This window comes from Rhamphochromis longiceps, linkage group LG4 (genome assembly GCF_057381845.1).
Source record: "Rhamphochromis longiceps isolate RC_006_pf linkage group LG4, R_longiceps_female_GT1.1, whole genome shotgun sequence".
Lineage (NCBI taxonomy): Eukaryota > Metazoa > Chordata > Actinopteri > Cichliformes > Cichlidae > Rhamphochromis > Rhamphochromis longiceps.
In genome coordinates, this window is record NC_140560.1 from 2,254,540 (window position 1) to 2,280,007 (window position 25,468).

A 25,468-nucleotide genomic window follows, 5' to 3' on the forward strand; every position below is an offset into this window, starting at 1 on the left:
CTTCTTCTCTCATTTGTACTGACGAGCGGCTGTGAACAATGGATGTGTGAGTAGGTGAAGAGCCTGAGAAGTTTTGTCTTCTACACAAACGGTTGTTTTAAACCTCCACAGCAGAGGTTCGAGGTACAGGCTGTTTTTCTTGTAGTAGTGATGGGCAGATGAAGCTTCATGAAGCACTGAAGCTTTTCATCCAATTGGTTCACCCCAGCGCAAAGCTTCTTGAAGCTTCATTTGCTCTAGCAGGACACCTACTGGACGTAAAAATATTAGTTGGCATGAATTTGAAGAGTGTGGCATTTTGCACACAGCCTGTAAATGTCAACAACAAAAGGAGTGTGTAAAACATGTATATTGTAGTGATGCAGTATACTGTGTATATTTATACTGGCAGTATGGAAAATGATCATTTGGAAATGCTTAAAATGGAAATGATCATTTACTGTCAGGTGAGGTGTGGTTGGGGTGTGGACAGTGGTTGTGCTTTTGTAACGTTGAGGTATGGACAGCTACACACTGAGGCTTTGAGCCTCAGTCCTGCCTGTTCACATTTTATTCTGTAAAAACTAAATTTTTTATGACCTTTTTAGTGGGGAGAACATAGCTAGGATTTAATGATTTAACAAATCTTTTGAATCCTTTGTCCTCCACAATGCTAAATGGCTCAATCACCATGCTGACCAGGTCTTCATCTATTTGAGATTGTTCTCCTGAGGAAAGACAATAAAGACAAAGCACAAATATAAATATCACACACGTAACTTATAACAGTTGTATAATATTGTTATATCATTTAGTAACATTACTGCATGCTGTATTATGATGGCATTTGATGGCTCACCTGGTCTTGCTCCACAATCGGTGTTCCTCTTATTCTCATGCAAAGCTCTGTAGTGCCTAAGCATGGATGAGGTGTTGTTGTTATATCCCAGCTCCCTGGCACATAGCAAACACTTCACCTTGTACAAAAGTAAAGACAGCTCAACATTAATTCTATTGCAGCATCAGTATTATGAAAATACATCTTCTGTAGAAATTTACATACCTTGTTGGGAGTAATGAGATCAAAATGTTCCCACACAGGGGAGGACATCCTCCTCTCCTTAGCTGGCTCCATTCTCTCCTGACTTTCTCTCCTCACTCTCATAAACCTCCAAACTGTCTCCAAACTCTCACTAACAACTCTCCATCAAACACCCACATTTTGAATGAAGTCTGAGGGGTTTATATTGCTGTCATATCTCGCAGCAAAGTTCGAACCACTTCATGAACCAGTCACGTGGTACAGCCGGGCAGCGAGGCTTCGGACGTCATCATTTTCAGCTCCTCCCATAAATGAAGCAAGCCTCGATACGCGCATCGCGGAAACGCCCCCTCCATTACTCGACACACGCTTCGAAGCCTCGATGCAGAACGTCACATCACTATCTTGTAGTGCTTTTTTAAATTTGTTGAAATGTATTTGATGTTTATTGTATTTTATGTTTCTAGTAGTGATTTTAGAAGACAAGCCAGGTGTGCAGCAAACACAGTTGTCTGCTGGAGGTATGTTAACTTAATATATTTGACATAATAAAAAGTATATTTATGCGCTACAATCTAATTTATTTTGTATTTCCTCCTGCAGGACAGGCTGCACATGTGAATTTGTCACTGTTTTTTCCTCCTGTTTTTCGTTGAGTTTTTCTCCCAGGTTGGTTTTAGAGTAGGGTCACCTTTTAAAACTGTTTGTTTTTTATGCTGGGTTTGTTTTTATTTTCAGTGGGCTGGTGCAATATTAGTCGGGCAGTGTGCAATCCCTGAGCTGGGCTCTTACTTTAGGGGAATTAGGTCTTTTAGAGGTGCTCTGTGTGGATTTGTGGTGAATACCTTTTATTAAGAGTGATTTTAGTGCCACCATTTATTCCCTGAACTAAAACACTTAGTGCATGCAATAAGTGTTCTGTTGGGCTCGGATTTATTTGGGGTGGATTTGTTTCTTTTAAAGCAACGAGCATCTGGGACCGCCGAGGGAGAGCAAGCCCACAGGTGAAAGTTGCATTGCTGGCAGGTTGCACCAATAAGACTATATTGTGGTCGTTAGTGACCTTTTCCATTTTGATGTTTTAGGCCTTTTGCAAACCCTTTGTTTTCTTTTAAAATAATAAATTTTAACGTATCTGACTGATATTTGACCCTCTTGTCCCGTTTATTCTGGGCTCGTTCCTGTGAGAGCTTTGGGCCTGAAAGTTTGCACGAGTAGTATAGAGGCTCTTAGCGGTTACTCGGTGGCTTTTACTCGCTACATAATTATCGGACAGCTTGGAAATACAAAATTTATTACACAATTTAGAGATATGAACTTCAGCATGGGACAGACTCACAAAAAGCAGGTAGTAGGCTCAGCAACATTTAACTCAGTTTTCTACTGTTTGCAGGGTCAGAAACAAAACGCATATCTGCTTCAGTGGCCGGGTCTGGAACACAAAACCCTTCCTCATAATAGTCAGGCTTAATGGGGCAAACGTGGCTCAAGAGTTGGGAGTTCGTCTTGTAATCGGAAGGTTGCCGGTTTGAGCCCCGGCTTGGACAGTGTTGGTCGTTGTGTCCTTGGGCAAGACACTTCACCCGTTGCCTACTGGTGGTGGTCAGAGGTGGTGCCAGTGTCCAGCCTCGCCTCTGTCAGTGCGCCCCAGGGTGGCTGTGGCTACAATGTAGCTGCCATCACCAGTGTGTGAATGTGTGAATGACTGGATGTGTAAAGTGCTTTGGGGTCCTTAGGGACTAGTAAAGCGCTATATAAATACAGACCATTTACCATTTAATTTCTCCAGACTCATAAAGAGCACAGGAGAAACGTTCATCCTCGAAGTTTCCACCAGAGACCTGGTGTCAGCATAAACCAGTGGAGCTGTGGATTCCACCACCTGAATCCACAGCTCCACTGGTGTGGATTAGGGGTAGGGTGGGAGCTCCACTTCCTCCTTCTTTCAGAGCTTGTAGCAATAACTGGCAAAGAGGGACCAGTCCAACCATGAGGTGATGACTTCCAGGAGGGAGGAGGAGAAACTCTTTAACCAGGCTGCCCATCCCAAACTGCTCATAAGGCGGATTTGCTCTTACCTGGGTTACAGTTTAAGCTAACAAACCAGTGTCGGGAAACACCAGGGAGTAGGTCATAGTCATCAGAAAGTTAAAGAAAATACCCTGGGTTTAAATTGATTCGTGTGGATAACACTGACGCTGGGAAGACATATCCTGCAAACTCAAGTCTGCTGGGTCCATATGTAACTGACATCCATCCTTGAAGTAAGAGTTCCTTTTTGCCAAATTGCAGGCACAGGACCAGAATCAGTGGTATATCACTACTGATAGGGAAATGTAGCCACATTTATAAAAGTATGAAAATATCTTTCTCATACACATTTTCTCTCAGTGCAGAAATGCATCAATGAACTCACTATCACTCTAAGAAATGATACATTGATGTTGCTAGCATTATGTAAACGTTTTATGGTTAAAATTAATGTCACCAATTGATTTTTAACTCTAAACACAAGGATATTGTTTTGATTTTAATTAATAACACAATATTTCAATACAACAAAATGCAGTACATTAAATCCAACGTAAAAAGTTCATTTAAAATGAACAGCACTTTAATTTGAAGAGGATTGTCCTAACAGGCTCTCCGTACTTCTCAGTTTGCACATGTGCAGTGTGGAAGTTTGAACAACCGCCATTTTCAACCGAAACTTGCATCATGCTCAGAAGCCTGGATAAAATCCATTGCCATTTGAGGATTATTTGGTATGTACGACCATTTAAGGATGACAAATTTGGTTAATGTGTACTAAATGATAAACATCCGACATTTTCGGGAGCACTTCTGTATGTTTTATTTTAAAACAAATGATGTCTGGTAATTTTTTTTAGCATTCTAGCTTGTATGCCTCTCACAGGTGTTAGTAGTCAGGCATTTAACAAATATTATTGGGCCCACTTAGGTGTAATTTCCCAAAATGTTTTACGATTCATGTTAAGCTGCAACTTGCCTACTAAGAACTGCAGCTTTAAAATTACTCCCAACATCTACTGCGCATGCTCCCTGGTGTCAGTAATGAGCACCAGGAGCGCCAGCGATCCGATCCGTTTGAAGAATGAAATATATGTATAGTGTATTTTAGAAACATGCATCAAATAAGTTGCTACATTGTTTGAAGGAATTCTACCCCGTGTTGATATCTGGTTTAATGTTAATATCAGTGATTAAAGTGTAAGACATGCATTTATCTTGTGTCATTAAAATGCAGCATTATGTGTAATACAGCTATATGTAATGCATTTAACTCCTTGTATCAGTTCCATTGATTATCAAAGTGACAATTTGTGTGTCCCCCCTTCATTTTACGTTGGTCAGCTAGTTCTGTCTGTCAGTAGATGCAACAAAAGTGGCTCAGATGTGATTGTGGTTACTGTTATCTTTTATTGTAACTCTTGTTATCGTAATAAATACCAGAAAATATTGTGATAGGATTTTGAATCCATATTGCCGAGTTCTAATCTTCTATTTCATTTTAACATTTTTAGGGGTACAATTAATAATTATATTGTTGAACAGTCTAGAATTGATTAAAGCAAAAGTGAAAGCTTTCATGTATTGTCAAAATTGAAAAGCTTCTAGTTTTGTGTTCATATATTTGTTGATCTGACTCAGAAGAGTCAGTGCCTAACCAATCATTAACCTCACTGAATGTCACTAATGTGAGATGTGTATACATTGTTTAATTACTCATCGCTAATCACTCATCTGTTAATATTTTTGACTTTGGTTTGGGAAGAGGTGGAAAAGAACCAAAATCTTGTCTCACATTGAGTTCTTATCTCCACCAGAATATCAGCATTGATGTTCGACGGGAATGCGTCCTAAAAACTATCTGTGTCTACTTAAAAAGCCAGATGACCTGTTCAAGGAATTCTTGTTAAGTTGGAAAAGGGGAAAGATCAGTTTGTTTGTTTGTTTGTTTTTTTTAATTTGGGATAGTAAATTGAAGGTGGGCTCATTTATTCATATGTATCTATATGCAATTAGCTTTTCCCCCCTTTGTTTTCATTTTAAGGATGTGGATCTTAGTGCAAGAAGAGAAACGGAGCAGCTGACTTTAGGAGTCTGTGTTGTCAGACATGAAGGAGCAGACTGCAGATACACCTGAGGACATTGGTGTCATCATAGAAGGATACACTGTGCTGAAAGCTCTTAGTGATGTGGCAAAGGGGTGTGCCCTCCTGCTTGGACTAATCTACAGTCTAAATCTGAGGTACCCAAAGCACCTGAAATACATATTTGAATTTCTTCAGAAGGTGCTGATGGAGTTGGATGGGAACAACCTATCCATGAATGTGCAAGTTCTGAAAAACAAACTGCTTGAGTGAAACGGCCTGCACTGAACTAAAGAGGACACTGAACTGATTACAAGATTCTCAAACCCATGCACCCTTGCACTTTATAAACTGTTCAGTTTGAATTCCGCAAGAACTTCTGCAAGGCCTCATACTTTTTGGCATGCTTTGTTCATGTTGAACTTTTACCACCATCCAGCTACTTTGAACAGGACTGCTCCTACGTTTGGACTTCATTTTAAGTTTTGGGGGAAAAAAAAGTTTTTTTTAAATATGGACAAAAATGCCACTAAAATCATTTCTACTTGTTGTTTATAGGACTGTATTGTGAGTTTTCCATTGTACCCTAAGCAAGTTTAAATTAAGTCATGTTAATGTTAAAAATGTTGGAATCACAACACTTTCCAGTTTTAATAACTTGATTTTAACATTCTGTATTATGTCTTCTTGAACTTAATATGCACTTGCATATATGTGAAGATATTTTTGTTTAGGAAAAAGGCATTGATCTAGAATTTTGAACAGCTCAAAGTTTGCTTCAGCACATTTTACACCAAGTGTTATTAACTCATTCACTGCCAGCCATTGGCAGTGAATGAGTTAAACCCATTGACTCATTCACTGCAATTGACGGCTATAGACATCAATGGCAGTGAATGAGTTAAAGTTGGGTTAACTGAATAAAATTGTGTTTGATTTATTCACTTTACTTTAAATAGAGTAAGTAATTTAATCCTATAGTTTCAGTAGAGCTCGTTTAGGGTTAGTCAATTTATCAGATGTACTTAAAATTTGTTGTTCAAATTAAATGTGTCATACATTTTATATTTGACTAACCCAGTTGTGTGGAACCGGTTGACATAACTGGGTGGAGTAAATGCAACATCTTATTTTATAGAGTAAGTAGGGCTTGTTTTGGTTGAGTAGATTTTATTTAGTGTTGTCAATTTAAGTCAACATGTTAGTTAGATCAACATTATGATATTTAGTTAATACAACACCATTCTTGTGATTTGCATTTAATTAGCCAAAGCTTGACAGATGTACACTTAATTTGAACAACAAATTTTAAGTATCATACATTTTATATTTCACTAACCCAGTTATGTGGAACCGGTTGACATAACTGGGTGGAGTAAATGCAACATTTTATTTCTTAGAGTGTAGACAGTAGAGCAGCTGACTGACCACACAATATGCTTCACACATTTCCATTTATTTAGCAATTTTATAGCTTTAAGATTTTTAGCTGTTTTTAGTTTCAGAGACACAAGGGGGTATTTCCCAAAGTCTGACCCAGTGTCATCCTCAGTCCTGCTGCAGAAGCACGAAACTACTGTGAACTAAATAAAGCTGCAATAACTCTTCAGCAATATGAATGTTTGAGTTTTTAGTTACCAAAGTATATAAATTAGTTCAACTTAAGTGTATCAGTAGAATTCAGTTGTGAGGGACACAAACCTGGGGCAGACCTGCAAACACTCTGTGTTTAACATATCCCTGTCAATCATCCAGAACAGTACAGGCTGGAAATAAAGAGAAGGTTCAGAGGTTGCTTCAGACATGTTTGCTCAGATTTAAAGTGTGAAAATGTGCTGTGATTGGTCAGAATGAGCCCATGAAAACTTAAAACATATTAAGTCTTTTTAAAAAAAATGTATTTATAACATTTATTTTGAATTAATTAAAAATAAAACCTAACGCTTCATCTGCATGCTATGTTTAACAGTGTGTACAACAAACCTGATGACATTAACTCCCAGAAACCTTAAGCCAACCAAACTTCATGCTGGGATAATGATGGCAAAGACTGAATTTTACTCAGCCCTGAGCTAAACCTGTGGTTCTAATAATAAATAAGTCTTTCCTCTGTATATTTTGTTTTATAAATTGGTTTGAATAACTAAACTTAAACAGCCTCACATGTTGACTGAGGGAGAAAATCGCATTTGAAGCACTGTTTATTACTTCTTTACAAAAACAGATCATCTTCAAATCTTTGTTGCAATTGACCAGTTATGACTGACTCAGGTAAGAGCCTTATGAAAACAAGTGAGTGGCAAAGTTGAAACGCTTTTGTTTTATTTGTGGTTTTCTTCTTCCCTCTGGTGGTTAATCTAGTTATGATAAGGTGAATGATCCAGATTGGTTCAGCAAGTATATTTAATGAACTGAAAATTGAAAGCCTACCTGTGATATAAGTGTTACTGAAGTCACTAAGTTCATGGTGAGAAATGTGTGACAAATTAAATGATAATACTTTCACTTGCTAGCATCAATCTGCTGCTCCCGTCTCCTCTCGCTCATGAACAAAAGCACAAGATAGACTCGTGCACTTGGGGCAGTAACTCGAGCCTGACCCGTGGTATGCCCTCCAAGCTTTTCTGGCTGAGGACCAAGGTCTTCGACTTGGAGGTGCTGACTGTCATTCCCGCCACTTCACATTTGGCTGAAACTGCTCCAGCATGGGCTGCAGGCCACCACCCGATGAAGCCAACAGAACCATATCCTCTGCAACAAACAGAGATGAGACTCTGAGGCTACACCTAGAAATTCTGTCCATAAAAACTATAATGTGGAGGTAAGCATGGATGACACGGAGCTCTTAGTTCTCACTCATCCTTTATTCCTCTCCATACTTCAACTGAACACATCGCGCCACAAAACACAGCAACACACTTCCTCAACACTGGGTGTGAGTGGAGCCCTCTAGTGGTCCACCACACATCCCCCCCCAAACACCCAGCAGAACTAGTCCAGGACCCAGGGATTAAGCAAACGGCCGGAACGGCTGAACCAGGGGGGTGGGGAACTGACTGAAGGAAACCCAGCCCGGGAGCAAGGCTGGCACTGGCAGTCAGAAAAAGCTGCAGACAACTCGGGCTGCATTGGTTGTGGGGCGCTCTTAGGGGAAAAAGCAGGCCGCGACAAGGGGCCTGAGCCGGGACCACCTGATCATCTTGCAGAACACGTGCAGGCTCAAGTCTGTCAACAGAGATAACCTCCTGCTGACCGCCAAAGTCCAAAATGAAATGTTTTTTGCCCGGTTTAAGAACCCTGTACGGCCCGTCATATGGTGGACACAGCGGAGTCCTATGGACATTGTGCCAGACGAAAACGAAACGAGCAGAGTCCAACGACCTCGGAACAAAAGTGTCAGGCAAGCAGTGGTGCACAGGGCCAGGTACAGAAAATTAGTCCCTTGGGGGGGACAGAGGTATCGAAACACGGGGGGGCTCTCAGGACCCGTTCAGCCGGGGAAACCCCGAGGTCTTCTTTAACCGCGCTACGCAATCACAGCAAAACCCACGGAAGACGGTCGACCCAGTCGTCGCCTGTTAAGGAAGCCTGGAGCGCGGCCTTAGGTAACCGGTGAAGCGCCGAAGAAGCATCTCTTTAAGGGCGGCATATTTCCCCTGGGTGGGTGGGTCCCGGAGAAGGGTCATCACGCGACGGGTGGCCAGCAGGTTGAGCAAGGCCACCACATGGTGATACTTCGTGTCGTCAGCCGAGATACCGCGAAGGGCGAGCTGAGCCTCCACATGCACGTACCACGACGGGGGATTTTGGAACCTCGCCCCTATTGATAGGCAAGTCATTCCCCTTGTTCCCAGACTCAGATAAAATATACTCTACATCGGTCAGAAGGCATGTCACTGGGATTGTTGAAGTTGAAGCTTCTTCAACCTATAAAGCTTCTCAGCTGAGAGGTGAAACATCTTCAAGAAATCAAAAGCAGTCCAGTCACTTTTCTTTTCAAGCTTCTTGAAAATCCCTTGCTCTGAAAAAAAAAAGCAGAAAAATTTTATAGGGCGGCAAAAAGGTTGTCTTCCACAAAAATATAAATAACAAAAGAATGTCAACAAACGGCCTGAATGAAGTTTGTAACTATTTTTTTTGTAACTGATTATTAAAAGAATCCACAAAGTCAGCTAAACGGAGCTGACATGGTAAACTGTTCCAGTGCCTTGGACCCACAGACTAAAAGGTTCTGCACCCCCTAATCATCAGCCTTGTACGAAGGACAACTAACAGACTTTGAGCTTGAATTGAATTAAATTGTGTTGATAGGCCACGTAGAACCAGAATCATGATAAACAATATATACGACTGTTTTTCCTCAATAGTTTCGTCCCGTTTACGACCGCAATCCCAACAGAGCACTTAGATCATCCAATCACAGGCTCCTAGCACAACCTAGGTCTCGAATGAAGTCGAGAGGTGACCGGGCATTTGCCACCGTGGCACCTAGACTGTGGAATAACCTCCCTGTTCATATTCGTACTGCCGAGTCTATCCAGTCTTTTAAATCACGTCTTTAAACTTATCTTTTTACTTTCGCTTTTGATTCTAACTAGTTGGCTGTTCTAGCTTGTTGTGTTGTTACCTATTGTTTGTTGTCCTGTTTTATTGTTTGTTTTAATTGTCTCATGCTTTTACTGACTATGAAGCACTATGGTCAACACTGTTGTTTTAATATGTGCTATATAAATAAATTTTGATTTGATTTGATCAATGGAAACCTCAAGGCCACTGGATATTTGAAATTGCTACATGATGATGTGTTTCCCTCTTTATGCACTGAAGCTGGCACGTTCCTTGAGTTTTTGCACCATCTTGCTGGAAACATTATGGGTGCCAGGTCCGAGCATTCCTACATGAACAGTTTCCTGGAAAGTGGATTGGTCGTCGTGGGCCAGTTGAATGGCCCCCAAGGTCTCCCGCTCTGACCCCCTTAGACTTTTATCTTTGGGGTCATCTGAAGGCCATTGTCTATGATGTGAAGATACGAGATGTGCAGCACCTGAAACTACGGATACTGGATGCCTGTGCTGGCATTTTTCCTGCGGTGTTGCTATTGCTGCCCTCTTCCTATTGAAAAAAAGTTGTATCCAAGATGGCCGACTTCTAAATGGCCACCATGGTCACCACCCATCTTGAAGACTTTGTCCCCTCACGTATACCAATGTGCCACAAACAGGACTTTAATATCACCAACCATTCCCATGTTATTACGGTGTATCCATATAAATGGCCCACGCTGTAGATACAGTGGCTTGCAAAATTCAGCCCCCTTGAACTTTCCCACATTTTGTCACATTACAGCCACAAACATGAATCAATTTTATTGGAATTCCACGTGAAAGACCAACACAAAGTGGTGCACACGTGAGAAGTGGAACGAAAATCATACATGATTCCAAACATTTTTTACAAATAAATAACTGCAAAGTGGGGTATGCATAGGGATGGGGATTAATAAGATTTTCATGATTCCGATTCCATTTTTGATTCGGTTTAACGATTCGATTCTTTATCGATTCTCTTATCGATATTTAAAAAAGGAGAACACTAAGGTCGGTTAGCTTAGAACTTTGTTTTATATCTTCTCTTTGAACAAGATAGAAATTTAGGAGTAACATGGCCTTACAAACTCAACAGTGAGATCTTTAAGAGATCCACAGAATAGAATAGCCTTTATTGTCATTGTACAGAGTACAACGAAATTGGAGTGCCACTCCCTTGGTGCAAGTTTCAATAATAAATATAAATGTAAAATATAAAAAGTACAATAAAATAATTGCAAGTACTCAAACAATAGTAAGTACGATATATACAGGATAGCAGCATTAATATAATGACAGTATGAATAGCAGCATAATATAATGGCAGTGACGGTATGGTATAGCTAAGCAGGTTCAATTGTTTTTGTGCTTATTTACTACGGTGATAGCTCTGGGAAAGAAGCTATCCCTGAATCTGTTTGTTCTGGTTTTATGTGACCTGTACCGTCGGCCTGACGGTAATAGTTCAAACAGTTGGTTGCTGGGGTGAGAGTGGTCCTTGATGATATTGCCAGCTCTGTTGAGGTACCGAGAGTTTGCAGTGACCTCCAGGCTGGGCAGAGAGCAGCCAGTGATCTTCTGGGCTGTGTTGATGACCCTCTGCAGTACTTTCCTGTCCGCAGCTGAGCACCCTGCATACCATGTTGTTATGCCGTACGTTAGGATGCTCTCTATGGTGGCTCTGTAAAATGTCACCAGCAGCTTCTCCTCCAGGTTGTTCCTCCTGAGCACTCTCAGAAAGTGGAGACGCTGCTGGGCCTTTTTAACCACCGCTGTAGTATTTGCAGTCCAGGAGAGGTCATCAGAGATCTGCACGCCCAGAAACCTCATGGAGTGTACCCTCTCCGTGAATGTAAAGTGGGGCCGGGTCTGCTCTGCCCCTCCTGAAGTCCAAGATAAGTTCTTTAGTTTTCGTGGTGTTCAGTTGGAGGTTGTTAACTGAACACCACTCAGTCAGTCTGTTGACCTCATCTCTGTAGTCCGACTCATCCCCCCTTGAGATGAGTCCAACCACTGTGGTGTCATCCGCGAACTTTATGATGGTGTTTGAGAGATGGGTAGGGGAGCAGTCGGATGTGTAGAGCGTAAACAGGAGGGGACTCAAAACACATCCTTGTGGAGACCCGGTGCTGAGTGTGATGGTGCTGGACCGGTGGGGGCCGAGTCTGACAGACTGTGGTCTATTTGTCAGGAAGTCCTTGATCCAGAGGCAGATGGGGGTGGAGAGTCCCAGGTGAGACAGTTTCTGGACCAGGATCTCCGGGATGATATGATTGAATGCTGAGCTGAAGTCCAGAAAGAGCATTCTCACATAGCTTCCTCGGTGCTCCAGGTGACTCAGCGCAGTGTGGAGCGCTATGGTGATGGCGTCCTCGGTGGATCGATTTGTCCTGTAGGCAAATTGGTGGGGGTCCAGAGAGGGAGGCAGACCGGCCCTGATGTGCTGACAGACCAGTCTCTCAAAGCACTTCATCACTACAGGCGTAAGTGCAACAGGCTTGTAGTCATTTGGGCTGGCCACAGCTGTCTTCTTGGTGATGGGGATGATGGTGGAGGTTTTGAGGCAGGGTGGGACGGTGTTTGATGACAAGGAAAGGTTGAAGATTTTAGTGAAGACTCCGGTCAGTTCGTCAGCACATGCTCTGAGAACCTTTCCATGTATTCCATCAGGACCTGCCGCCTTCCTGGGATTCACTGACCTTAGAATGGCTAAGGTCAATGGGGTGTCACAGGGTCCCCAGGAAAAAAATTGTAAATGTAAAATAATAAAATAAATATTCTTCTGTAGCAATAACAAAGTATAACATAAATTATTCTGTAGCAATTACACAAGAATATTCAGTAATGTCCCTGCCTACAATTAGACACATTCACTTACTGAAAATCATCTGCTGTGGCAAATGGGTGCAAACCTTTGACCACAAACTTAGTCACTGCTTGGTGACATTCGTCTATCCTGGCCTGAAAGGAAACACTACTGGTAGACTGCAGCGACAACTCAATCAATCAATCAATCAATCAATCAAAGCTTTATTCGTCACATGCAGGTTGCCCTGCAGTGAAATGGGACCCTCCCCCCGACCTTACACATATGGCACAAACATTACATGGGGATACAGGTCGGAGATTGGTAGAATCAGAGAAAAAAACATTGAAATGTACACTACAGTGGGGAAAGTACAAGAGGAAAAAGAGACCCCTACTCATGCTGTGCTTCCATGGTAGGACAGCATGAGAACAGGAAACAAAAAAACTCCTTTGCACAAAAAAAGCACATAAATGTCCTCAACACAACATTGTGAAGAGATGACAAGCCACAGGGGTGGGTGGGGGGTGAGGAGTAATCCGAAGCGAACACAGCAGCCACCCTGCACAGCGCTACCATTCCAGCGCGGCACACAGCCCGCCGCGTTCCCTCGCAGGAAACAAGCATCGAAGGCGTTGGAAAGGGAGGGGGGATGAGTGAGTGCCTGTCAGTGTAAGTGTATGTGTGTGCATATCAGTGTATATGTGTGTGTGTGTGTGTCCATAGTTCAGCTGAGACAGTGTCCTTCGGCCTATCAGGCTAAGTAAACAGTCCTCCAGCCAATCCAGGTGTCCTTGCATGGGATGGGAAGAATAGCCGTAACACAGTCGTTATCAGGGAGTGATTGTTCGGCTCCAGCCTTGGGCCTGCAGCTGGTGCCGTGATGGGGATCCGCAATGTTTATGTTGGTTTTGTTAATTTCATGCGAGCAGCCCAGGAGAATTTTCAGGCTGCTCTTTAACACTCCGACACTGGCCTCTCGATCTCCCGTTGGAGAGTCGCGAGCCTCCCCATGATGGTATCAAACTTCTGTTCCATGGTGTTATCGTTCTTTTGATTCTGAGACCTCACAGCTGCAGTGATCCGTTCCGCGATGTTTTCCAACTGTCGCTCAAGGGTCTCATTTTGAGCAGGCCTCTCTCTGATGTTTCCCCTCATACGCTCAATGGTGTTGTTTTGAGCCTTCACAGCAGCTGCAAGCGTCTCCAAGGTGTTGACCATATTACGTTCGTTGTGAGAGGTTGCGCCTCGTTCCATTTCGATTCCAGCGGGCAGCCTTGGGGGGGTTTGAACAGCCGGTTCCGCTCTCTTATTTCTCCGATAAACCAGGGCTAAGCCAACGCCGATCAGCATGAACCCTGTTATCATGGTTCCGAATAGATAGATATCTTCAGCGTCCTCGATCGACAGTCCCGTCAGGCACATGATCCTCCAGTTCTGCCACCCGTCCATCGTGTATCCGGCAGGGAAAGTCCCTCCAGGGCACTCAGGCTCTCCCGAGCCCAGACTTCTCGTTGAGAAAAGGGTGTCAATAGAGATGAAATTATGAGCAACCGTGGTGTAAACCGATCACTTTTGTTCATACTGCCAGCATCTGAGCCAGACTGTCTCTCCCTCATCATGGTCACTTAAATGCAGCGCACAGTAATGGCAGGTTATGTAATATAACACAAACAATATGCACTGTTAGTTGATTATTTACCTGCCGTATTAACGGGAGAGGACGTACAAACTTTACCGCTGCTGCTGGGTTGAGATTCACGAGTCCGGAGCGGAATTAAAAACACAACATTCATTTAAGGTCATCGTGTTTTGTGAGCAAATGCTTTTGCATATTCGTAGTGTTTCCTCCCTTAAATGAAATATCTACTTTGCAAGTATTGCAAGTTGCCCTGTTGTCATCCATTCTCGTAAAGTATAACCAAACTTTTTAGCGTTTGAGCCGCCATGTTTCCTGCCAGGTAAATGACGCTCCGCAACGTGGTGACGTCATTCGGGGCGACTAGAATCGATAAGAGAATCGTTTGCAAAAATGGCAAACAATTCCAAGGAATTGAAACAGTGGGAACCGGTTCTCAACAAGAACCGGTTTTCGATACCCATCCCTAGGTGTGCGTAATTATTCAGCCCCCTGAGTCAACACTTTGTAGAACCAGCTTTTGCTGCAGTTCCAGCTGCCAGTCTTTTAGGGTCTGTCTCTACCAGCTTTGCACATCTACAGACTGAAATCTTTGCCCATTCTTCTTTGCAAAACAGCTCCAGCTCAGTCAGATTAGATGGACAGCGTTTGTGAACAGCAGTTTTCAGATCTTGCCACAGAGTCTTGATTGGATTTAGATCTGGACTTTGACTGGGCCATTCTAACACATGGATATGTTTTGTTTTAAACCACTCCATTGTTGCCCTGGCTTTATGTTTAGGGTCGTTGTCCTGCTGGAAGCTGAACCTCCGCCCCAGTCTCAAGTCTTTTGCAGACTCCAAGAGGTTTTCTTCCAAGCTTGCTCTGTATTTGGTTCCATCCATCTTCCATCAACTCTGACCAGCTTCCCTGTCCCTGCTGAAGAGAAGCCCCCCCCAGAGCATGATGCTGCCACCACCATATCTGACAGTGGGGATGGTGTGTTCAGAGTGATGTGCAGCGTTTTGCATTTTGGCCAAAAAGTTCCATGTTGGTCTCATCTGACCAGAGCAGCTTCTTCCACATGTTTGCTGTGTCCCCCACATGGCTTGTGGCAAACTGCAAACGGGACTTCTTCTGGTTTTCTGTTAACAATGGCTTTCTTCTTGCCACTCTTCCATAAAGGCCAACTTTGTGCAGTGCACGACTAATAGTTGTCCTGTGGACAGATTCCCCACCTGAGCTGTAGATCTCTGCAGCTCGTCCAGAGTCACCATGAGCCTCTTGGCTGCATTTCTGATCAGTGCTCTCCTTGTTCGGCCTGTGAGTTTATGTGGACGGCCTTGTCTTGGTAGGTTTACAGTTGTGCCATACTCCTTCCATTTCTGAATGATCGCTTGAACAGTGGGATGTTCAAGGCTTGGGAAATCTTTGTGTAGCCTAAGCCTGCTTTAAATTTCTCAATAACTTTATCCCTGACCTGTCTGGTGTGGTCTTTGGACTTCATGGTGTTGTTGCTCCCAATATTCTCTTAGACAACCTCTGAGGCCGTCACAGAGCAGCTGTATTTGTACTGACATTAGATTACACACAGGTGCACTCTGTTTAGTCATTAGCACTCATCAGGCAACGTCTATGTGCAACTGACTGCACTCAGACCAAAGGGGGCTGAATAATTACGCACACCCCACTTTGCAGTTATTTGTAAAAAATGTTTGGAATCATGTCTGATTTTCGTTCCACTTCTCACGTGTGCACCACTTTGTGTTGGTCTTTCACCTGGAATTCCAATAAAATTGATTCATGTTTGTGGCTGTAATGAGACAAAATGTGGGAAAGTTCAAGGGGGCAAAATACTTTTGCAAGCCACTGTAAAATGCTGTGTTTACTTACTGTTTACTTTAAAAGTGTTTACTTTATGAAGTGCCTTGAGATGACTGTTGTTGTGATATACCGCTATATAAATAAACTGAATTGAAACACTGACAGAAAATTGATGAATGTTTTCTTCACATTTACCGTCTTTATAGAGGCAGTAGATACCTACATGGCAGCACCAAAGGAATGAAAAATTGAATTTTTGCTGAATCTGTCCCCTTAAAAAGTGCTCTCCAGTACACGTTTCAACAATGACTATTAAGAATAATACATATTTCACAATAATATTGTCTTATTTGAATATATAAGGATGTTGTGTGCGATGAACCTAACTCAAATTGAAGCTAGAAAATAAAGCGTACCAGTCGATGTCATCACACTAATGCAAGGGTGAAAAAAAATGTAATTGGTTGATTGCATTTAATTGATGGGTTTATCATTAGTACTGACCAAACTACTGATTGCCATGATATCCTTGATCTTTTGGCCCTTTGCTCCTTTGCTGCCCTCAAAAATTTGCATCAGCTTGTCTGTTAAGTTGTCCAGCTGAGCCAACCCATATGGAAAAGATATATATAAATCTTATAAAGTTTGTATCTGTCTTGTGTGAAACTGGTATGAAAAGCATATAAGAGTGAAAACAGATATAAGATCCCTTGAAAAATTATATAATGAAACTTGTATGTTTTGGATACTTACTAAAACAATGTATGAAATTAATGAAAAAGTGGCCTGCAGGGGTTTTGTAGTGATCTGCGCGAACTCTGCATTCACCTGGAAATAAAACATACATAAATATAGTAAACTAAAAGTTTAAATACAGACTGTTGAATCAACACACTTAAAGTTTCTGAAAATTTGAACCATCCGTGAAGTTTGTCAAGACCTAAACTGTTTGTAGCTGAATTTTAAGTTTGACGTGTCCTTTTCCATGACAACAGCATTCACAGTTAATTTAGCCTTTTCTTATAATACCGTTATAGGGGTTTTCCCTACACAGCACTACTCAGCATGACTTTGATGGTAGCCTTTCGGTTAGACAGCCTTTTCCAATAGCATGATTCGCTATTTCCCCCCCAAATTTTTAGTACCTGCTTCATTGTGGTTCATGTTGAAAATCACCCCCATTATTGTGCTGTAGTGTTCCTAAATTATACTTCACACTGGTTACTGTTTACCTTGTGCTATTTCTGTCTCCAATAAAGATAATGACTGCAACTAATACCCCTTAACTAGAGCTGGGGGTTTTTTGGTTGTTTTTTTCACGAATTTGGCAGGGAAAACCAACTACACTGTTGTGAGTTGTGCTAACCCACACTGTACTGAGCTTTTTTGGCTGAGCAGTGCTGCTGGAAAAAGGGCTTCAAGTCACCACCCTTACCACTAGGACCACTACGTTTTTCACCAAAGTTTAGTTTAAATTTATTATAAGTTGGCTAAACTACAGACAAAAGGGTTTTTTGCTCAAATCTTCAGTCCATCTACAGAAAAATATCCTGTAATATAGTTAAAAGCTCTGACAAAACAAACAATACTTAAATTTGTTGATACACAATCATTTTACTTACATCACTTTCCTTGAAAAGGGCAGGCCATCTGTTTATGAAGTCTTTGATCATTGGCCTCTGTTCCACAATCTCTAGTCGTCTATGGGAGAAGGTTCTTTCTATTTTTGCTTTTATCACTGCTTCATTGTCCTGCTTTTTGATTTCTGAGAATAGAGCCACTCTTTCAGTTTCTAAGCTTTCAGTGCTTTCACCTTTTGGGGGTAAAGGGACATAATAGACCTCAGCCTTTCTTGGTTTTTTGATGTTGGCAGCAGTTTGTGCTTTAAGGAACTCACACGGATTTCAGGATCGCCAAGCCGCCCAAGCTTTGTTTGATAGTTTTGCATTTTGTACTTCAGAGATTGTTTCCATCCCCAGAATCCTGTCTTAGATCCTAAACAAGGATGGGTCCTTGTTAGTGCTGCTGCCACCTCTTCACATTGACAGTCTTTAGGATATTTTGTGTATTTCAGCATTTCTTGAGCTAATCCATCAAGGATGACTCCTTTCAGTTTTATGCCAGGCTTGAAGAGTGTGCCATTTGCTTCATATTCTGTGTTTTTCTGCTGGAGTTCCAATTCCACGTCATATGTGAATTTAGGGACCACAAACACATTGGGCAAGGAAAACTGTCTTGTTGGTTGAACTTCCTGTGATGAATGAGGGGTTGATGTATATAGGGTATCATCACTGCAGGATGAAACTAAAGAAGGCCCAGGGCTTGAAGTTCCTTGGCAAGTGTAAACACTGCTGTTTGTCTACGTGAAGTTAAGTTCATATATACATTAAAGTCTTCATCCACGTACTGCAAACGGAAGTGTTCTTTCAAATCGAAGAATGTCTTCACCAACATATGGAGTTCTGATAATGTTGCTGTAATTCCAGAGTCCAGATGCATTTTCCTGGAATCTGACACATCCCCAAAGATGATTCTGAGAACAGGGCTTGCCATTATGGGACAACCTTTACTCTCGAACAGAAAAAGCACAGCCAAATGATGGCATATTAAATGAACATAAATACAGCTCTAGAGGGATTTTCATTCCAGTTAGGTTTATCATTATCATGCTCTAAAACCACATACATTTCTCGCGCCGTTGTATGATTCTTCAGGTATGCTCACCCAGCAGTGTTATTTTTATTAACTTTTCAGTGTCACCTAAGAAAGTGTGCTGCTGGGTCTCCCAGGGCTGAAAGAAGCTTCCAGGACGACAATGGAGAGTCTGGCTGTTCCATGCCAGACACAACTATAAGCGAAACCTTCAAAGAGTTTGCTTTCCAGAGCCAGAGGTTATGGTCAGGCATCCTCTAGCAGAGACCCCTCTGCTCTTTTTTAAGAATCTTTACAATCTAAATTTAAGAAATGTTAAAGGCTATGTTATTGAAGAAAATTTACCCTTAACAGCACGAAGCGTAGTCCCTCCACAATGTAGTCCGCAAGGGGATATGGGTCCTCCAAGTCACCAAGCTCAATTATGGCCAGCTCTTTAGTGGATGGGGTAGACAGCTCAAATCCACCATAATGCTCCCTGTACCAAGAACATAGTTCCCTAACTATGAAACACAGTTTCTTCTCAACTATGCACAGCTGAATGATCTCATTAAATTTTGGCAGCCCATTTACAGCTCCGTGAACAATAAGCATGCCTTGACTGTAATACATACCATTGCTGGATACCTTCTACTGAAGTCTCAGTAAACAGTATCACTGGCTAAACATTGCACTGTAGTGCAGCGGTCCCCAACCCCCGGGCCTCGGACCGGTACGTAAGTCGTTTGGTACCGGGCCCCGAGAGTTGAGGCTCAGGTGTGAAATGTATGGTTTTCAGGGTTTTTATCGGTTTTCAGCATTATTTTGTTATTGTTTTGATCGTTAACTCTGTTTTCCTGGGTCTTTTCACGTGTGTTATGAATAAATCTTCTTTTTTTCGGTACCGGTACTAGTTTTATTTTGTTGTATTTATCCGCAACACATTAAAGGCCGGTCCGTGAAAAATATTGTCGGGCATAAACTGGTCCGTGGCGCAAAAACGGTTGGAGACCGCTGCAGTGGAAAATTAACAGTAGCGCACTACATTTTCACTTGCTTGTGCTTTACAGACAAGATGACTGTTAACAGCTCACATACCTGCAGAAGATATAAAACACACTCAACAGGTGTCTTCTGATGGTACCAGCAATTGTAGCTCCTACAATGTAAAGCAACATCACAAAAAGCACAGAAAAACAGTAAGTCCAAACACATTTCTTGCTATGCGCAGCAACCACTAGGGGGCCGACAAAAGCTTACTGCCAAAGAGCATGAATACGGCAGAAACACTGTTTAACAGCAATCACCCTTTGTTTCGGTTACACAGTAATATCCTTACATCAATATAAACTTATATACATCGACATGTGCAACTTATGTAACAACATTCACACCAGAAATCATAAAAATGCCAGAGCCTTTCATTACAGAACTTACCCTCACAGTGCAAACGTGTGCTGTGAGGAGCGGAAGCAGCTTCTAAATGCTAGAATGAGATCCGGTTTCTGGGTTTTCAAAATAAAATACAACAAAAAAAATGATAAAATTCACACTTAAAATAAACAAAAAATAATAACAATAAACAATAAACAAACTTTAATAACTTTTATAAAAGAAATCACACGCACACACACCACACTGGAAGGCTTATGCCCCATGGGTCAAACTACAACTCGTGCTGGTGGTAATTGTCCAAGCCTCAATCGCAAGTCGGTCTGGCTCCCCACAGGCTGAGACCAGCAACTGAGGCGATTTAAAGTTCCCAGCATGACACTCGGGCAGAGGATCGCTTCAGTCCAATCTCAGAAGCGTGGTTACAAGCAACAGTCCTCCAGGCTCCACCGAGGAGAAGCCCTCACAACAGCGGCTAGGTTGGGTGAGTTGCCACGGAGAGGTGAAGGCAGCGATCAAACCCCCAGGACCGGAGGCGTTATACTCTCACTGGTGGAGATAACTCGAGCACCTCTCCCTGCAACGCTGGAATAAAACAGAAACTGCCGCACTGTAGCTGTCATATGATCTACTCGCTTGCTGATCAGTCCGTCGCAGTGTGCCAGCATTTACTTCTGCTTTGTGCCGAATGCACAGGAGGAATGATCCAGAAAAACACCGGCTTAGCTTTATACGGGCTGACGCCACCCTGCAATCAATATGCAGGTGGGTTCCCAATTAACCTAGTTGCACAGCCGAGAGCAAGCACAGGAGAGAGCGAGAGCAGTAGAGCGAGCGAGAGAGAGAGAAAAAAAGAAAGGCGAGTAGCCCATCCGGCTACATCAGTATTCAAGAAGAGAAGCTCATAAAGAAATACACAATTGGATATATGAAAAATTAATATGTTACCTTACCTCAAGGTGTAGTTTTATTCAAAAAGTACAGAGAGATACGGTGGCCCCTAGAGACAAAGCACGTACAAGAGACAAAGCACGTACAAACTCCAAAACACTTGCAAACTCCAAAACACTTGCAAACTCCAAAACACTTGCAAACTCCAAAACACAACGGAAGTGCTCCAGGACGCTAGGGGCAGTGTTGAGCTCGATTTGCAAAATAAACGGCAAGTTTGTCTGTATGGGACTAGTCTCCGTCACGCTTCCCAGGTTGCCTAGCAACCACGATACTAACCGCTGGAAACGTGTCATACAACTTTGTTTGACAGAAATGAAGGAGAACATATTTTGTTGATTTGTTTGTTTGTTTCTAGTAGAGCTTTGTGTGATTTGATAAGTATCTGAGGCTGAGACCACAGGACAGTAAAACATGATTTTTGGGCTTCATTTCTGTACTGAACAGTTATTTAAGATTAGTTAGTAAATAACAATTAGATGTTGTTCATGAGACTAAAGTCATCTCACTTTGGTAATGTAAATATAATATGGCCAATATTATAGTTATTATATTAATCATTATTAGCTATTACAGCAGTGAACATGAACTCTGTGTCAAATACTGAGCCTCAGTACAGATTCAAGTTGCATTTATTTATATGTCTTATCACCTTAAATCTTCACTCAAAGACAAGTATCTTTGACAGTGCATATATAGGTGTATCATATATAAGAGACAAATGTTGTTCCTTCATGTTGGCATTACTAAATTTGGCTCATTGCTTACATATATGTGTAAAAAGCAAATGTAGGAGCTGTGATAACTGTGTCTGATAGAATGAAGAGTAGACTGATATATGAAATATTCCTTTATTGGGTGAGAAAATCAGACCATGTCATAACTGCTGTAAGTCACACAGAATAGATATCAGAGCCTTAAACAGGCTGACGTCTGCTAAATGGGTCAAACTGGGCAGAAAGTCTACAAACACATAACATCCTTATAGAATATGATGTAACACTATAGATCAACTTAGCTCAGAATATATAAAGCATATAAACAGTTACAGCAATATGATGCAACAAACACAGCAGCTACTGATCCAAAATACTCAAAGCTTCATAGAACTGGAACCAACATTTATTTTAGCTCCATTCTGCTGCTGATACAGACTTTAGGTTTCTGAACATTAAACTTGTTGCTGCCTTTCATAGTGTGTAACTTGAAGGCCCTGAGTACTCTGAGTACTTTCTCCCACACTGGAAACACTGGGATGATCACATTATTTGAACATTACCTAATAAGACTGATTCAGCACAGACAGTTATGTTAAACTTTCCTAGCAGTCCTTCACAAACAGGGAACAGTCTGTCTATTCTCTCCATCTGTCAGCTGCTGCTGGCTCTTCCTCCTCCTCTTCCTCACACACTGCTGAGTTTGTCCTGGTGGATCATCAGGGCTGCAAAGCCTCACAGATGATGTGCAGCAGTGGGTCCCTCAGTCTGTCCTCACTCTGGACACTTGCAGTCGTCACACATGGACATCAAATGTGTGATAAGCTGCAGGATTCAAACACAAGTGTAACTTATAAACACATGTTCATACTTTTATTCCACAATCAGAGAGAAAGAAACAGAGAGAGAGTGCAGGACAGACAGACAGGTGACAGTCTCAGGTGTACACACTGCTACACAACAGCACCAGAGAAGCAGGATTTAGTGTGTGTGTAATTAAGAGTGCTAAACAGTAATGCAGTAATGTCCATAAACCTCAGACTCTGTTTCGTGTTTTAAACTCCATTGTTGATCCTCATACGTCCACCTGCCTCACACCTTCTGCCACCCTCTGCAATGACTTTTTATATTTCTTTGTTAATAAGATTTCCTCCCTGCAGTCTGTCATTCCACCTCCACCTTTCAAACCCTGTGTTTCTCCCTCGTGCCAATCTGCTTTTAACCAGTTTGAGCTAATCTCTCTTTCTCAGCTGCATAAAACAGTCTGCAAGGTCAAGTCTACCAACTGTTCCACTGACGCTATCCCCTCTTGTCTTCTGAAGCAGGTCCTGGACTCAGTTGGACCTGTCCTTCTGGTCCTGATCAATGCCTGTCTCAGCTCTGGTTGTTTCCCAACACTTTTTAAGCATGCTGTTGTTCAACCTCTCCTCAAAAAGCCTAACCTGGATCCATCTATACTCTCTAATTATAGGCCCATCTCCAATCTGCCCTTTCTGTCCAAAGTACTGGAACGAGCTGTCCTCAGGCAGCTCCAGTCATTTTTAGACAACAACAGTCTCTATGAGAAGTTTCAGTCTGGTTTTAGAGCTCGTCACAGCACTGAAACCGCCTTACTGAGAGTTTTTAATGATTTGCTTTTAACTGTAGACTCTGGTTGTGCTGCTGTCCTAGTAACCTTAGACCTGACAGCAGCCTTCGACACTGTTGATCACAACATACTGTTATCCCGCCTAGAACACTGTGTCGGTTTGAAAGGTACTGTTTTAAAGTTTTTCCAGTCCTACCTGGATAACAGGAGTTTTTCTGCTCACCTCGGTGAACTGTCATCTCCCAGAGCTCCTTTAACTTGTGGTGTACCTCAGGGGTCCATACTAGGCCCCCTGCTGTTTACTCTGTATTTGCTCCCTCTGGGCGATGTGCTGCGCAAACATAATGTGTCCTTCTACACCTTTGCTGATGACATTCAGATCCACCTCCCTCTGAGGTTAGACTGTAAGGACTCTCTGCAGCCATTATTCTCCTGTCTGTCTGACATTAAGACTTGGATGGCTCTTAACTTTCTACATCTAAATGAAAGTAAAACTGAAGTCATTGTGTTTGGGCTTCCTAAAGACCCCGACCTTTCCTTTGATTTTATGGGACCCCTAACTTCCGAATGTACTTCCTCCATTAAGAGCCTCGGTGTTACTTTTGACAGTGCTTTTAAATTTGATAAACAAATCAGCTCCGTAGTCAAGGGATCTTTTTATCATCTACGGATTTTAGCTAAAGTCAAGTCCTACCTGTCCAGGAACGATCTAGAAAGGGTGGTCCATGCTTTTATTACTTCACGGCTGGACTACTGTAACTCCCTTTATGCTGGTTTAGATCGTTCCTATCTGCATCGCCTCCAACTGGTGCAGAACGCTGCTGCTCGCATGCTGACCAGTTCCAAAAAGAGAGACCACATCACTCCGGTCCTCTGCTCTCTCCACTGGCTCCCAGTTGCTTTTAGGATTGATTTTAAAATTTTACTGCTGGTTTTTAAGGTTCTTAACGGTACTGCACCTCCTTACCTGGCAGAGCTTCTTAGCATTTACTGCCCCAGGAGATCTTTGAGGTCAGCAGACCTGATGCTTTTAGATGTTCCCAGGTACAGATTAAAGACTAGGGGAGAGAGGGCTTTTGCTGTGGCTGCACCCAGACTGTGGAACAGTTTACCTCCTCACATCAGATTCTCCACAAGCCTAGGAACTTTTAAAACTGCTCTTAAAACTCACCTCTTCTCATTGGCCTTTAGCAAGGTTTAACTTACTGTTTTAACTTATTGGTTTATCAGTGAGGTGTTTTATGTACTTGTATTTTATTGTACAGCACTTTGGTCAGCCTTGGTTGTTTTTAAATGTGCGTTATAAATAAACTTGACTTGACTTGACTAAACAAGAAGAGTTCCAGATGGTGCAGTGGACACATGTGTGACTGCTGTGATTAAAGCATCTTTCTTTCAGCTTAACGAGTGAACCGTCAGCTCGTTTAAACACACGTTAAAGTGCGTTTGGCTCGACACCACCGAACAGAGGCAGCAATATAACACAGCTAACATTAACAGTGCAGTGAATCCTGCTTGTGCCGTGATGTTCAGGACTGCAAACCGAGCAGCATCACTGACTTTCAGCTTGTTGTGTTTGTGGATACATGACTGACTTTAATTATCCATAAAATCATCAGAGTCTCTGTAAGATTAAAGTCAACTATTGAACGGCGTATATTTAAAAGTAAAGGCTTTAAAACCAAGTTAGTACAAACATCGCTAACGTCACATAACTCTGCCGACATGTGACCAACAGTCATGTTTTAATGTTCTTCATTATTAAACATTTGCACATAAATAAGTGACATAATATTCAGTACTTACTTCTGAAAGTTCACTCTTCGGCGGCTCCGCTTCCGCCGGGTTTTTTTGGCAAAATTATCCACACCACCGCCGCGCTATGAAATCTGGGATATGTTGGGCCATGAAGGCTACACGACCCATCCTTAAAATTCAGGGAAATGAAGGACGCATTTGAGGACCGCATTTCGAGCAGCCTTTGAATTGGGACAGCCTTCGTCGTGTCGCTGTGACGTAATCGGCCTTAAAATGCAGCCTTTAAGGCTGCAGACCCTGAATTGGGATACAGCCCAAATCCAGTCATTGGTACTTCCTGGCTTGTGTACTTACTAGGTAACAAAAGCTCAACACTGCCCCTAGCGTCCTGGAGTACTTCCGTTGTGTTTTGGGGTTTGCAAGTGTTTTGGAGTTTGTTCACCACACGAATAATAATTGCAG

The 25,468-nt window shown here is 42.2% G+C and overlaps 1 long non-coding RNA gene across 3 annotated transcripts; it reads right to left on the reverse strand.

Annotated features, from left to right (window-relative positions):
* Positions 1 to 7,984: 7,984 nt before the first annotated feature.
* Positions 7,985 to 19,771, reverse strand: LOC146670787 (uncharacterized). Of its 3 annotated transcripts, none has more exons than XR_014911370.1 (4): positions 19,700 to 19,771; positions 17,593 to 19,100; positions 16,724 to 16,798; positions 7,990 to 9,157 (listed from the first exon to the last, which is right to left on the reverse strand). It is a non-coding gene; the product is annotated as an uncharacterized LOC146670787 (long non-coding RNA). The 3 variants fall into 3 exon arrangements; XR_014911371.1 differs by lacking the exon at positions 19,700 to 19,771 and having other exon boundaries at positions 8,002 to 9,157; positions 17,593 to 18,534; positions 18,968 to 19,248; XR_014911369.1 differs by lacking the exon at positions 19,700 to 19,771 and having other exon boundaries at positions 7,985 to 9,157; positions 17,593 to 19,248.
* Positions 19,772 to 25,468: the final 5,697 nt, after the last annotated feature.